This window comes from Tamandua tetradactyla, chromosome 25 (assembly GCF_023851605.1).
Source record: "Tamandua tetradactyla isolate mTamTet1 chromosome 25, mTamTet1.pri, whole genome shotgun sequence".
NCBI lineage: Eukaryota > Metazoa > Chordata > Mammalia > Pilosa > Myrmecophagidae > Tamandua > Tamandua tetradactyla.
The window spans coordinates 14,665,425-14,679,210 of NC_135351.1; the positions used below are offsets into that span (position 1 = coordinate 14,665,425).

Consider the following 13,786-nt stretch of genomic DNA (forward strand, 5'->3'; position numbering starts at 1 on the left):
ACATAGAGGAAAGATGGGGTTCTAGATTTTGCTACAAGCTTTGATAGAAAGGTCAGATGCCACTATTTCAAATTCCGAGCCAGACTCTTTGTACAGAACGTAGAGCATTTTTAGAGAGAATTTGTTTCAGGTTTAAACTCCCATTGAACTATGTGCTGATTTTGCATCAAAGCCTGCTGAGGGAATTTTTCAGTTACATACCTCCGTGGAAAAGAGCCTGGTTAGAAAACAGAATGAATAAACTTGCTCAGCTAGCAAATTCCTCACATTCTTTAAACGAAATACATGCAAGATGAGGAAGCCAAAGCAGCCAACATAAATTAAGTCTCCCTGAAGGATAGTCGTGACTCTCCTGTCAACTGGGCACATAGTCATCAACCACCTCAGAACCTCTTGCAGTTGCACTTCTCTACCTTTATTTACTGTTCATTGTTTCACAGAGAGAAACCAGTAGTTCCAATCAGAGGAGTCTTTGAGCTCTAGAGTTTCTGATTTAAAAACTCAAGTCTCATTACATAGTGAGGTCTACAGCAGGCATGGAGATAAATACTCGCTCCTGCCCTCAAGGTCTTAGAAAGAATTCAGAACTGAACCTGAGATGAAAAGAGGAGGGCCAAAGAAATTTCATCAAGACGACACCTCTCTTGTCTCTTTTCTTAATTTCGGTGGGAATTGGTATGGGTGAATCACTTCAAGGTGTGATATGCAACACACATGTTTCCTTAGAGATGGAAAACAGGAGAAGGTACAGGGGTGGGAGACAATGCAAGGTTGAGGGAACTACAACATTTCAAAGATTTCAGATTTTCAAAAGCCTTGTGCATGCTGACTTAGTGGGAGAGGTATCAGTCCTGGGTCTTCTCCCAGTTCTGACCCCTTGTGCATGTGAGACCTCTCATTAGATCTAATCTCTCTATACCAATTTCTTCTCCAGTAAACATGGAGAGAAATTAAGTTGAAACTCTGAATGGGACACCATCTGTACAAATCTGTTATCCTTAGACTTTCTTAGACCAGTACCACTGGCATTGTGAACTTGAAACTTACCATGTCCATTGTACTTCTATGCTTTATTCCACCTCCAGATTTTTTATTTGATGCTTGTTTAAGTTGGGGACGTTCTGCAAAGTGAATGAGAGGAAATGAAAATTTCAATTCTAAACCATAACTTCTGTTTGTCCTACAAGTATCTGTAGCAAAAACATAAAGGCTATATTATTGATAGGATCGTGATTGTAATAATGTTGATAGTCAGCTTTTACTCTCAGACCATTTTCATAGCTATAATCTCAATTCTCACAATCGTTTTTATTTGGGGGGAAGGTCAAAAGCTTTTTTTAATCAAAGCCATTTACTTGGTTAAACAAAGGCCTTTACTGAGAACTGAAGAGCCGTTTGGGCACGTGCCAACACTAACAGCAGACTTGAAATGGCCACAGCAGCCTAGTTGTCTGTCATTCGGGAAATCCTCAGGGCCCTCAAAGAAACTTGGAAACTGATCACTTCCCAGGTCACACATGACCCACTCATTCTCCTAAGCCACCGTGCTTTGGCTTCGGGCTTTCTAGAGAGGATTCAGAAAGGCTCAAATACACTCACATGAGATCTCACTGATAAGTTAAAATATTGGCAATAACCTGACATTTGACAAACTTCAGTAATCGGTGCTGTGGCCCAGTGGGGAATAGAATGGCCATATTAATAGGTGTACCACCATGTTTAATTAAGGTTTCCCAAGATCGAACCTAACTAAGCAGGCTATGTATTTGATAAAACAGCATTTAAAGTGAGACTCTTGTTTCACCTTAAGTGATTCAGTGCATCTGGACAGGAAAAGTTGTCAATTCAAAACAAAACATAGCTTTCTTGGATATTTTGAGTCCAAACAAGAAAAAAAGAAAGAGAACTTATCATAAGGACATTTGCAAGTGAGGCTCTGAAGTGTAGCAGCAACAGGTCTTCGGTGTTATGGAAAAAATGAACAGTATGCCGATTAGCCTTAGAATCAGGATCAAGTAAAAACACATCCACCCATGACATCAGGAATCTCTTTGTGGTTTTTGAGACTATTGGGGGAGCTATTAAAAGTAAGAACTGAAATTTAGATTACAGTGCTGTCCATAAATAAAGACGGGCCCGACAGTATGTCAACTTCTCCACAATGGAGGTGACAAGAGGCAGAGATAATAAATTGGTGAATAACCCCAAAAGAATTTTTGGTTGCCATTAAAATTTGTATCGCTTTTCTAATATCACGTTATACATATCATTGAAATGCATTTGCATCTCACACAGGTAAAGATTTTGTCTTTATTTACTCTCTAAAAGAGAGAGGCAAGTGTCAAAGGATTTCTTTACATGCAGAGTATGTAAAGCGCTAAGACAGAAATGAAGTAGATAATGATTTTTTCAAAAGAACTGTGCCAAAAGAATAAGCCTCAGAGTAAATTCTGTCACTAAAGCAGGGCTTTTTCCATAAGCTAAAAGGACAAGCTAAAAATAGCTAAGAATTGGTTTATTCTTAAATATCCATTCAGTATAAAATATTGGAAAATATCAGTCAACTTGAGAAATTTATCAAATCATTTGGTAGGATTCCAGTTTGTTATGGGCACCTTAAAGAATTCTGTGGTTATCTTGCTACTAATACAGTCTGGACTAATTCTTTTATCCAAAACTATCAAAATTTTAGCTTTAAATTCAGTGATAAATTTGGTAAAATAAGACTTGATCTCTCTCTCTCTCTCAGATTTCCCAATCTTCCCACTTTTTATACCACAGTGAAATATGGGCAGACTAAATGCAAATAGTGTGTATTATGTGTATTCTAAAGAACACTAGTTGGGAGAGGCCCTTAAGAAAAAAAATTCCGTGGCCAGGGGTGCACGGGTGGTTCAGTGGTAGAATGCTCCCCTTACATGCGGGAGATCTGGATTCGATTCCTGGACTGTGCAACCCACCCCGCCCCCAAAAAAATTCCATGACCAAATAAGTTTGACAATACTTGCCTTCTCTATTCCCGTCCTTCCTTCTATTCCTGTGAATAGGAGTTCACCATTTACACAAGCAGATTGAAGGCGCTGAAAAACCCTTGGTTAAGAACCCTATTTGACTTTGCTTAATTCCCGTCAATTCTCTGAAAAATGTAAATAACAATAAGAGAAATCTATGGTCTTCTAGAAAGCACTTCCAAGCCTATTTTAAAGTACTGCCTGCTCTCCCCAATCCCGCAGATCTCTGACCCATCAGAATAAATCTGAACCAGGGTTAGGATATCTGAATTTTAACCTAAGTTTCCGATCGCTGCTGCCCAGCTTGCTCCTCTCCAGCTTCCTAGGGTTTGCTGATCTTCTAGTCCCTTCTCTTGCCTGACTCTACTTGGGTGCCTCTGGCCCTAGGATGTCAGGCTTGAGGCTGGATGCCTGGTGCTGCCTAAATGTGCATGTACTGGGGCTTCCTGGGCCCAAGCCCCCTGCCTGGCACTCATTCTCCAAGGTCCAGTCTCCAAAGTTTCATGGAAATGGGACCCTCTTATGGAAATCCCAGGTGGCATCTGGCAAATGTCAAATGAGAGACACAGACCAAATGCTGCAGCAATTCAGCAAAGGCAGAGACTCTGGGGGCTGGGAGGGCAGGGGATGGCTTCACAGATGACAAGAAGACAGAAGGACAGGCCTTGAAGGATGAGTTTCTAAAGGTAGTGGAGCAGAAATAGACTAAGAGTACAGCAAGTAGGAAAAAAACACAAATGTGCATGATGTGTATGTGTAGACAGGTGAGGTAATATGGGAAACAGTTACCAGATTTAAGAGCCCTGGACACCTGGCTTATGAATTTGAATTTTATCTTATAGACAGATGAAGACCATTGGAACATTTTAAGAAAAAACAGCAGCTCCCCATCTGCAAGTAGAGGGGCCGTGAGTGATGGGCACTGTGATCTACTTTAATAACCTCATTTTTAATGTCTCTTTTCTAGGTAATAGTGGAAAGAAGGGCTTTCGAGTCAGAATCCTGGATCCACATTTGCCTCTTAGTAGCCGTATGATTGTTGTGACACTTAAATGATACAAGACTTGTAAAATGACTCTAGCACTGGAACCATACATGGCTACTGTAAAAAAGAAGTAAGACAAAATAGAGTTACTATGGCTAAGAGATTTAATATGGAGTGGGGAAGTCATTCTGGAGACTCCTTTTATGCAAATCCCAGCCAGATAGCCCAAACTCCCAAAATATACATAGCCACAAGCAACAGCATTCCTCAAAAGCTTCTGGACACAGGAAACAAACCACAAGATAAAAAGGATTCAGCAAACCATCTAACCTGAAAGATATCTGCAGCGCCCCAAATATCCAATAAGCACAAACAATTTATGTAATCTCCTAATTTTCCTTTAAAAACCCATGTCTGGTAGCACCAAGACAGGACACAATTTGGGTGGCTACCTGAATGTGTGCTCTCCCAATTGCAATTCTAGGGCTCCAAATAAACACCTCTGTTGCCTTGCAGCTTAGTTCGTTATTTCTTGGTCAACACTACAGAAATAAAAAAGCCATGCACTTGGGGATCAATCTAACCTGCAGTATGAACAGCCCCATTTTTCAGCAACACTGGTCAGGGCACACTGCCCGGCCACTTACTTGCCTCTTGCAGACTCCCTGTACTTGCAATGTCCCATGGCCCACGACACAGAGACGTGAGTTGCTAATGCACTTTTTAAAAAAACTTTGTTTTGAATTGTGAAATACATATACAAAGCAAAGAAAGAAAAAGTAATAACTTTCAAAGCACACTTCAACAAGTAGTTACAGAACAGATCCCAGAGTTTATGGGCTACCATTCCATCTCAGATTTTTTCCTTCTAGTTGTTCCAAACGCTGGAGGCTAGAAGGAACATTAATTTAGTGATTCAGCAGCCATACTTTTTTGTTACATCCCATTTTCTCTGTTATACCTCCTCCCTCTCTTTTAATCCTTCTCCCAGTCTATAGGGATCTTTGGGCAAAGCCTGTTTTGACTTTTTCAGGTTGAGAAAGAATCCCACTAAAGAATAGGGGGATTAATTAATTGATAATCTTGGAAAGGCTGGTCCCTATGGGTTTTGGGATTTATCTGACCTAGGACCCTCTGGGAATTATATGTTCCAGGAAGGCAAACCTAGTTCATGAAACCTTTATAGACGCTCAGTTTGAGTGCTAATGCATTTTTCCTTCTTAACCTGAGTTGCTGTGCTTTGATTGCTAAGACCCTTATCTAGCATTTCTTCATTCAGAGGAAGGCATTAGCTATTGAAAGACAGGAGTAGCCATCTGGGCTGGCTCAACAAGTAAGCCCTAAGCCCCCACCTGAAACACAATCTGGTCAGCGACTCCTATGCAAAGAACCTGGTCTGAGGAGGTGAAATCAATTGACCCCGATCTGGCAGTTTTTGCCCAGGGCTTGAGAACAAAAATTCCCTTTGTAGTTTCTCCTTTTTTTCCTTTTTAAAGTTAGTCAACTGGGAAAAAGGAGATCGTGATGGGCCCAGGGCACTGCAAGTAAAAGTAAAGTCTTGCAGTGAGGTTACTTTTAAACCATAAGGCACTTAACACATAGATCTGACTAACCAGACACTGGTTCATTACCCCCCTGATCTATTGTTTCTATCCCTACCCTATCTCTGCACTGTGAGGTTTTATGCATTTAATTTTTAACCACCCTCCCCCACCTCAATGTGGCTCTGGACCAATGGCCTTGTCTTGTGTTCTCCCCACAGAGAAGCTCCTCATCCTCTCGCCATTTTGGTAACTCATCTCTGGACCCCCCGCCCCCAGCACACTGCACCTCTGCCACAGCCCTGTGACCCAGAGGGTAGGGCCCTCTCTACTCGACGATGACTACCCCTGGACGGGCTTCATGGGGAAAGACTCAAGGTTCCAAGTCAGAAGGAAAAAAGCCAATGCAGAGGGAGAGAAAGGAAGTTGGGCAAAGACTCGGAGGAAAGATAGAGAAGAAACAGCCTCAACACAGTGAGTCCTAATAGGGCACGGTTGTCCCCTGCACCCCCCAAAAAGGAGGAAAAGTGGAGTGTGGTGTCTTGGTTTGCCAGGGCTGCTGTGAAAAGGAGCACAGACTAGTTGGCTTCAATAACAGAAATGTATTGTCTCACAGTTCTGGAAGGCGGAAGTCTGAAAGGAAAGTGTCGACGGGGCCATGCATGGTTTGTTTTAAAGGGGAGAACCTGTTCTATGTCTCTCCTAGCTTCTAGTGGGTGACTGGAAATCCATGGCATTTCTTTGGCTTGTGGCAGCATAATCCAATCTTTGGCTTTCTCTCTGTCTCTCTGTGTCTCTCTCTCTTTCCCTCTGTGTCCAAATTTCCTCTTTTTATAAGGACATCTGCTATCTTGGATCAGGACCCACTCTAATCCAATTTGGCCTCATCTTTACTAAAAATGCCTTCAAAGATTCTATTTACAAATAAATTCACATGCACAGGATGTGCAGATAGGACTTGAATATGACTTTTTTGGGGGGACACAATTTGATCCATAGAATACTGGTATTGCTAAATAGGTGGTATTGATACGATATTATTTCATTATTAAATTACTACCCACATATGCACTGCCTCAGCAGAGAGCAGCACCCCCTCTCCCCACCCCCACCAAAGGAGGAACGTTTGAGGCAGGATAGAAGCTTATGATTGGTTCCGGGACTCTGGGCTGCTGGCTCCTCGTATGGCCTATTCATGGTGCATTTCCTGGTCTAATGAGGACTGGGTTAATATTTTCATTAAGAGCATTTCTAGCCTGCATTTTAACTCTTATATGCCCCAGAAGCCCCAACCCTGCTAAGATCTTTATTAAAGGCTGTATTTTTTCCCCTTGGACTTCCCTACTGATATTGCATTTATAATGAAACATCAGATCTTTCAAATCAACTTGATACCAGCAGGATGGCCAGAATGTCTTCCCGGATTTATAAATATGTCTTTAGAGGCTTTAAGTCTAAGCACTAAGCAACACTAAAAATATCTATGCCAATAAATAATGTATGGAGCAAATTATTTGTTCTTAGGGTAAATTGCTGGGAAGTTTCTCAAGCATTATCTCTACAGTGAATAAAATATTTTCCCCCTTCATTTTATTAAAAACACCATATAGCCTAAAACTACACTAAGAGTTTTGGAATACACTATAGCCTTATTTCCTGAATTTGATAACTACTCTCTGGTTTTGTAGGAGATTATCAGTCTTTGTTCTTTTTTTCCCATCCTTTGTTCGTAAGCTAACATTGATGTATTTAGTTAATAAAGGGGAATGATGTATATAACTTATTCTCAAGTGAATTATAAAATGATAGCTAGAGGATGGATAAGATAGAAAGGCAGATGAAGGCTAGATAGATAGATGGACAAATAGATAGATAGAAATATAAAGAGATAGAGAGAATGATAAAGAAAATGTGATCCAATGCTAAAATCTGGTTAATCTGGGCACAAGCGTATGAGAGCTTTTTGTATCATTCTAGCAACTTATCTATAACTTTGACATTTAAAAAAATGAAGTTAGAATATAAAAGTATACTATTTGTACATACATTAATATACACATGTATAAAATATCCATATTTTAAATTTAACCTTTAGATTGAGCTAGCTGCAGCTGACATTTACAGTAACAAAGCTGAGCAAGTCAGGTGATTCTAGTTTATGGTATATTTGAAATCAGCATGACACATCCCTGGTGGCTGCCTTCCTACCAGATCTGCTGAAAGACTCTGGAGCCTTGAGAGGATTCTACAGAGTGTCCCAATGTGAGCTGAACTTTGGTCTCTGTTGCTGACCGGGTGACCCAATTATCAGAATTATCACAAGTGAGAATAACAAGAACCCTTTCTCCCTGCCTCTAAAAAAAATACAGACTAAGCAGCTTCTTTGCCAATTGCCAAAGACAACCCCTTTGGTGATTTTTACACAAAAACTTCTGCATAAACAAAATGTGCAGATTCTTGGAGATCCAGTTGAGTGAACTGAGGCACGCATCATTGCAAGAGTTCAAAGCACTCGGCTCCTGTTGAGTGAGGAGACTGGGTGGTGGGCAAGGCTTTGGGCCAACAGGAAACCTTGAAGAGGCTTGTCCTGGTTCTGCCACTAAAAAGCATTGGGACCTTCAGCAAGTATCTTCCCCTCTATCTCAGCCTCCTCGGCCCTTTCTTTTTTTCCTCTGAAATGCTTGACTCGATAGTTTTTACACAGCTCAACCAACTCTGAGGAGTGTACTGAGATAATAGGAAGGCATTTATGGGTGGAAATGATCTTGCAACAAGGAATCTAAAAACAGACAGAACTTCTTTTTTACTTTCAACCACACCTTAGTCACCTCCGCTTTCCACCATTCACTCCTGGCCGCACACATTTTATATTCTTAAGAGACATTCCCATGGGGGCTGTTTTAGGGCTGAAAGATATCCTCAAAACAACGAAGACTTTGAAACAAAAAAACCAGGCTGCTTTTTGTATTTAAGTTTACATTTGTAAAATACCGAAACAATACTCTCCTTGCCTCCAAAGTAGTAAGAGGTTGAAAGTTGGATTGGTCATGAGGATAATTTGACATCTTGTGAGCCTGGGTGAGCTTCGTGCATAACTGCAAAGCAGATGAGATTGGTCTTTAGGGGCCACTATGTCTTCTCAGTATACTGCCCCTCAGGAACGCACTGGCTCAGCACCCCACCCTGGGACACCCCTCCCCTCCCAGCCCCTAATCATTGCCCTGGGATGCTGCCTGTTGTCTTGCCAGGTTTGGTGAAAGAATGGCCAGTAATTGTTATCAAAGGGAACAACTTGGACAGGATTGAATGACAAAAATGTGTTACTTCCTACGGATTAGTGCGTTTCATTCAGTAAACTCTTTGGTGCCTATAAATTAATAAGTACTATCACAGTGATAGAACTTAGTTGTGAGGAGAATATAGAAGACAGAGCAAATGATCCAGAGAAGATCAACTTTGAGCTGGGTTTTCAAGAATGTGTCGAATCTACTACAGAAATAGAAGACCTGACTTTCCAAGTAGAGAACTTTTAACAGGGATTGTCCATGTTTTGGCCCAAACAAGTGATTCTGCTAATAAGAATGCCACGTACCATTTTGGGGTACCCTTCATGTTATTCTATGTGGGTACATGGTTACTCAGCCTGCCCACAGGGCAATCAAGTGATCCCTGCCTTTACTATTTTAGTAAGATTTACCAAACCAAACAAAACAAAAAAAACCATTTTGGCTCTGTGGCTTAAAATGTCAAAGAACTGTTTCTCTCTTTCTTGAAAAATAAAATATTTCTTTTTGTCCTTCTGTAAGTTACTGATAAGACCAAAGGGGATAAAGCATAGAAGGAAGAACAAGAAGAGAAACACTGGCACAAGTGCTTGGAAAATGATTCCTTGTGGATGGAAAATGTTCCAAGACTAGAGGCAAAGAAAGCATGCAGAAAAGCACATGGAAAATCAGAGGAAAGTAATTTTAGCTGGTTGACCTTTTAGTAAGAGTAATATCTCCTTTAAAAGGCAAAATTATCAAAATAATTTTATGTTACTAATACTTAGAAGAGAGAAGGAGTGGGGGATAAGCCAGAGGTCAAAATATCAGAGCTTGTGGTGTATATATTTTGGATCCTGTGTACTCAGGCAGTTCCTCTCTCTGAGTTGGATGGTACTGGCCAACTTTGCTCTCGCACTGGGTATAACCATGGCCCCTGCCAGTTGGAATGTACCTGTGGAATGATTTCTCAATTCTCAAAATGTTCTCAATACACATCAAGTTGGAACCCCTGGACACCTTCATGGTTTACTGAAGATTACCATTCTCAGAAACAAAACCCAACACAGCTCATGGACTTTGGCATATCTTTCTCCCCATGTTGTAGCTACTCCAGACTTTCCTCTGATATGGGGTAGATTTCAGTTTAAATGCTACCCGTAGGTACTTTACAACTTTGTGTTTTCCAGCAGACAGAAAAAATAGGAAGATGAGCAGAGCTATCAGATGTGCTGGTAGGTAAATGATGCAGATGCAACCAAAAAGGAAATGAAAGCCAAAGAAGAATTACTACCAATCCTGCTCAAACTCTCCCCCAAAATTGAAGAGTAGGTAACACTACCTAACTCATTCTATGAGGCCAGCATCACCCTAATCCCCTAATCCAAATCCAGATAGATATCAGAAGAAGATAAAATTGCAGATCAATATCTTTTGTGAATATAGATGCAAAAATCCTTAACAAAACACTAGCAAACCAGATGCAACAGCATAAAAGGATTGTACACTGCGGCCAGCTGGGATCTATCGCAGTTATATAAATCAATTATCATAATATCCCTCATTCATACAATAAGGGGGGAAAACATTATCATCTCAATAGATGCAGAAAGGGCATTTGACAAAATTGAGCAAATTCTCTTGATAATAAATCACTCAGAAAGCTAAGAATGAAAAGAAACTTCCTCAACATGATAAACAACATATATAAGATATTAGCCAGCATTCTACTCAATGATGAAAGATGAAAGCTTTCCATCTAAGATCAGGAATAAGACAAGGATGCTCACCTTCATCACTGTGATTTAACATTGTACTGGGAGTACTAGCCAGAACAATTAGGCAAGAAAAAGAAATGAAAAATTTCAAAATTGGAAAGTAAGAACTAAAACTTTCCCTCTTTACAGATGACATGACCCTGTATATGGAAAACACAAAATAATCTAAAAGAAAGCTACTAGAGCTAAAAAGCTAATTCAGCAAAGTGGCAGGTGCAAGACCAACATGCAAAAATCATTGGTGTTTCTATACATCATCAATGAATGATCTGAAAATTACACCAAGAAAACAAGTCTGTTTACAATAGCAACAAGAAGATCAAATATCTAGGAATAAATTTAATCAAGTATGTAAAGGACTTGTACACAGAAAGCTACAAAACAATGCTGAAAAAAATTAAAGACCTAAATAAATGGAAAGACATACCATGTTCATGAATTGGAAGACTAAATATTGTTGAGATTCAATACTACGCTAAGCAATTTACAGATTCAACACAATACCAGTCAAAATTACAACAACCTTTTTGGCAGAAATGGAAAACTCCATCATCAAATTCATATGGAAGAGGTGGCATAAAGGTGGCACAGTGGCAGAATTGTCACCTGCCATGCAGAGACCTGGGTTTGATTCCCAGAGCCACCCATGAAAAAAAAAAATCATATGGAAAGGTAAGGGGCCTCAAATAGCCAAAAGCATCTTAAAAAAGACTGAAGTTGCAGGAATTACATTTCCCAGTTTCAAACTTATTACAAAGCTACAGTCAAAACAGTGTAGTGCTGCCTATGCACATAGATGAATAGAATAGAACTGAGAATTTAGAAATAACCTCAATTGATTTTGGACATGGCAGCCAAGCTCATTCAGTAGGGAAGGAATAGTCTCTTCAACAAAAAGTACTGGGAAAACTTGATATCCATATGCAAAAGAATAAAGGTGGACCCCTACCTCACACCATATACAAAATGAATTAAAAATGGATCAAAGACCTAAATAAAAGAACTGAGGCTATAAAACTCCTAGAAGAAAACCTTGAAGTCATTGATTTAGGCAATGGATTCTTAGACTTTAAGTCAAAACCATAAACAACAAAAGACAAAAAGCACATAAGTTGGACTGCATCAAAATTAAAAGCATTTATGCATCAAAGGACTATCAAAAAAATGAAAAGACGACCAAAAGAATGGGATAAAATATTTGGAAACCATATATCTGTTCAGGGTTTACTATCCAGAATATATAAAGAATTCCTGCAACTCAACAACAAAGACACAAGCAACCCAATCTAAGAATGAGCCAAGGACTTGTTTCCAAAGAAGATATACAAATTTCCAATAAGCACACAAGAGAAAATGTTCAATATCATTATTCATAAGAGGACTGCAAATCAAAACCATGAGATATTACCTAGCAATCACTAGAATGACTATTTTGAAAAACAGAAAATAGCAAGTGCTGACATGGATATAGAGAAATAGGAAGACCTATTTATTGTTGCTAGGAATGTAAAATGGTGTAGTTGCTGTAGAAAAGTTAAACATAGAACTATCATATGATCCAGCAATACTGCTCCTAGGAATCCCAAAGAATTGAAGTCTTGAACTTGGTCAGATATTTACACATCAACATTCATAGCAGCATTGTTCACAAAAACCCCAAAGTGGAAGTAGTCCAAGTGTTCATCAATAGATAAACAAAATACGATATATAAAACAATGGCATATTATTTAGCTGTGAAAAGAAATGAAATCCTGATATATGCTACAACATGGATGAACTTTGAAAACATCATGTTGGGTGAAATAAGGCAATACAAAAGGACAAATATTGTATGGCCTTGCTGATATGAAGCAATTAGAATAAGCAAATTCATAGAGACAGAAAGAAAATTACAGGATACCAGAGGCGGGGTTAAGGATGAGTAATGTAGAGTTTATGTTTAATAGATGCAGAGTTTCTATTTGGGGTGATGAAAAAGTTTTGATAATGGATGGTGGTGATTGTAACACAACATTGTGGATGTAATCAACACCATGAAACTGTGTATTTGAGAGTGGTCAAAATGGGAAATCTATGTTGCATGTGTGTTACCACACCAAAAATATAAAAAGAAGAAGAAATGAGCCAACTAAGCCATGAGAAGACATGGAGGAACATTAAATACATCTTGCCAAGTGAAAGAAGGCAGTATGAAAAAGCTACACACTTTATGATTTCAGGTATATGACATTGTGGAAAATACAAAACTAAAGAGGGTGTTGCAATGGTAGCGTGGTGGCAGAATTCTCACCTGCCATGCTAGAGACCCAGGTTCGATTCCCGGAGCCTGCCCATGCCAAAAAACAAACAAACAAAACATACTGACAAGATCAGTGGTTGCTGTGAGGTGGGGTGCAGTGGGGGGAGGGATGAATAGGTGGAGCACAGGGCATTTTATTTCTAAAAGTTTATTTCAACATAACTGTGCTTACAGAAATACACACATGTTAGTTAATAGAATGCAATTTAAATTTAATTTATGCTACAAATGAAATGGCTTCTGAACAGTGCTGCTCTTTCTCCAAGACAACATTTCTCTGTTGCTGGAGTTTTGGAGAAAAGGGGGTTGAGGGGGTGGGAAAGCTAGGGGCTGCAGCTGTGGAGATCCACGAAGGACCAAGGGTAGAACTGCATAGCGTGCTGCAGCCACTGACCCGGCCACCACCACAGGGAGGGGTCTGGGACTCAACCTCGGCGGAACCTGCTCTGATGCTGCCCCTTAGGACATTTTTAGGGCAGTGTGATATATAATGGTAGGTACATGACGTTACACATTCCTCAAAACCCCCATAACAATCCAACACGAAGAGCGAACCCTATTGTAAACCAGGGACTATGGACGTTGATTCATCCATTGTAATAAAGGTACCACATCTAACGCAAGATGTCAACAAGAGTAGAAATTGTTGGGGTGGAGAAGAGGAACATAGACTTTCTGCACAACTTTTCTGTAAGCCTAAAACTTTTCTAAAAATAAAGTCTGTTAAAAAAAAAAAAAGAAGAAAGAGGATGGGCCATGGTGGCTCAGCAGGCAGAGTCAACTGGGTTCCTCATTATGTCTTCTGAATGAGGGGATCGTGTGTACCATTGTGGAATGATGGGGAGGGAGGGAACTTAATCATGCTGAGCTGCTGCAGGCAGTTAACGGGGCAATCTCAGATGACGTCG

At 39.9% G+C, this 13,786-nt stretch overlaps 1 long non-coding RNA gene across 1 annotated transcript; it reads left to right on the forward strand.

Moving 5' to 3' along the window:
* Positions 1-3,704: 3,704 nt before the first annotated feature.
* LOC143668890 (uncharacterized) lies at positions 3,705-12,912 on the forward strand. The gene is made up of 3 exons (XR_013168616.1): positions 3,705-4,126; positions 5,759-6,011; positions 7,749-12,912. It is a non-coding gene; the product is annotated as an uncharacterized LOC143668890 (long non-coding RNA).
* Positions 12,913-13,786: the final 874 nt, after the last annotated feature.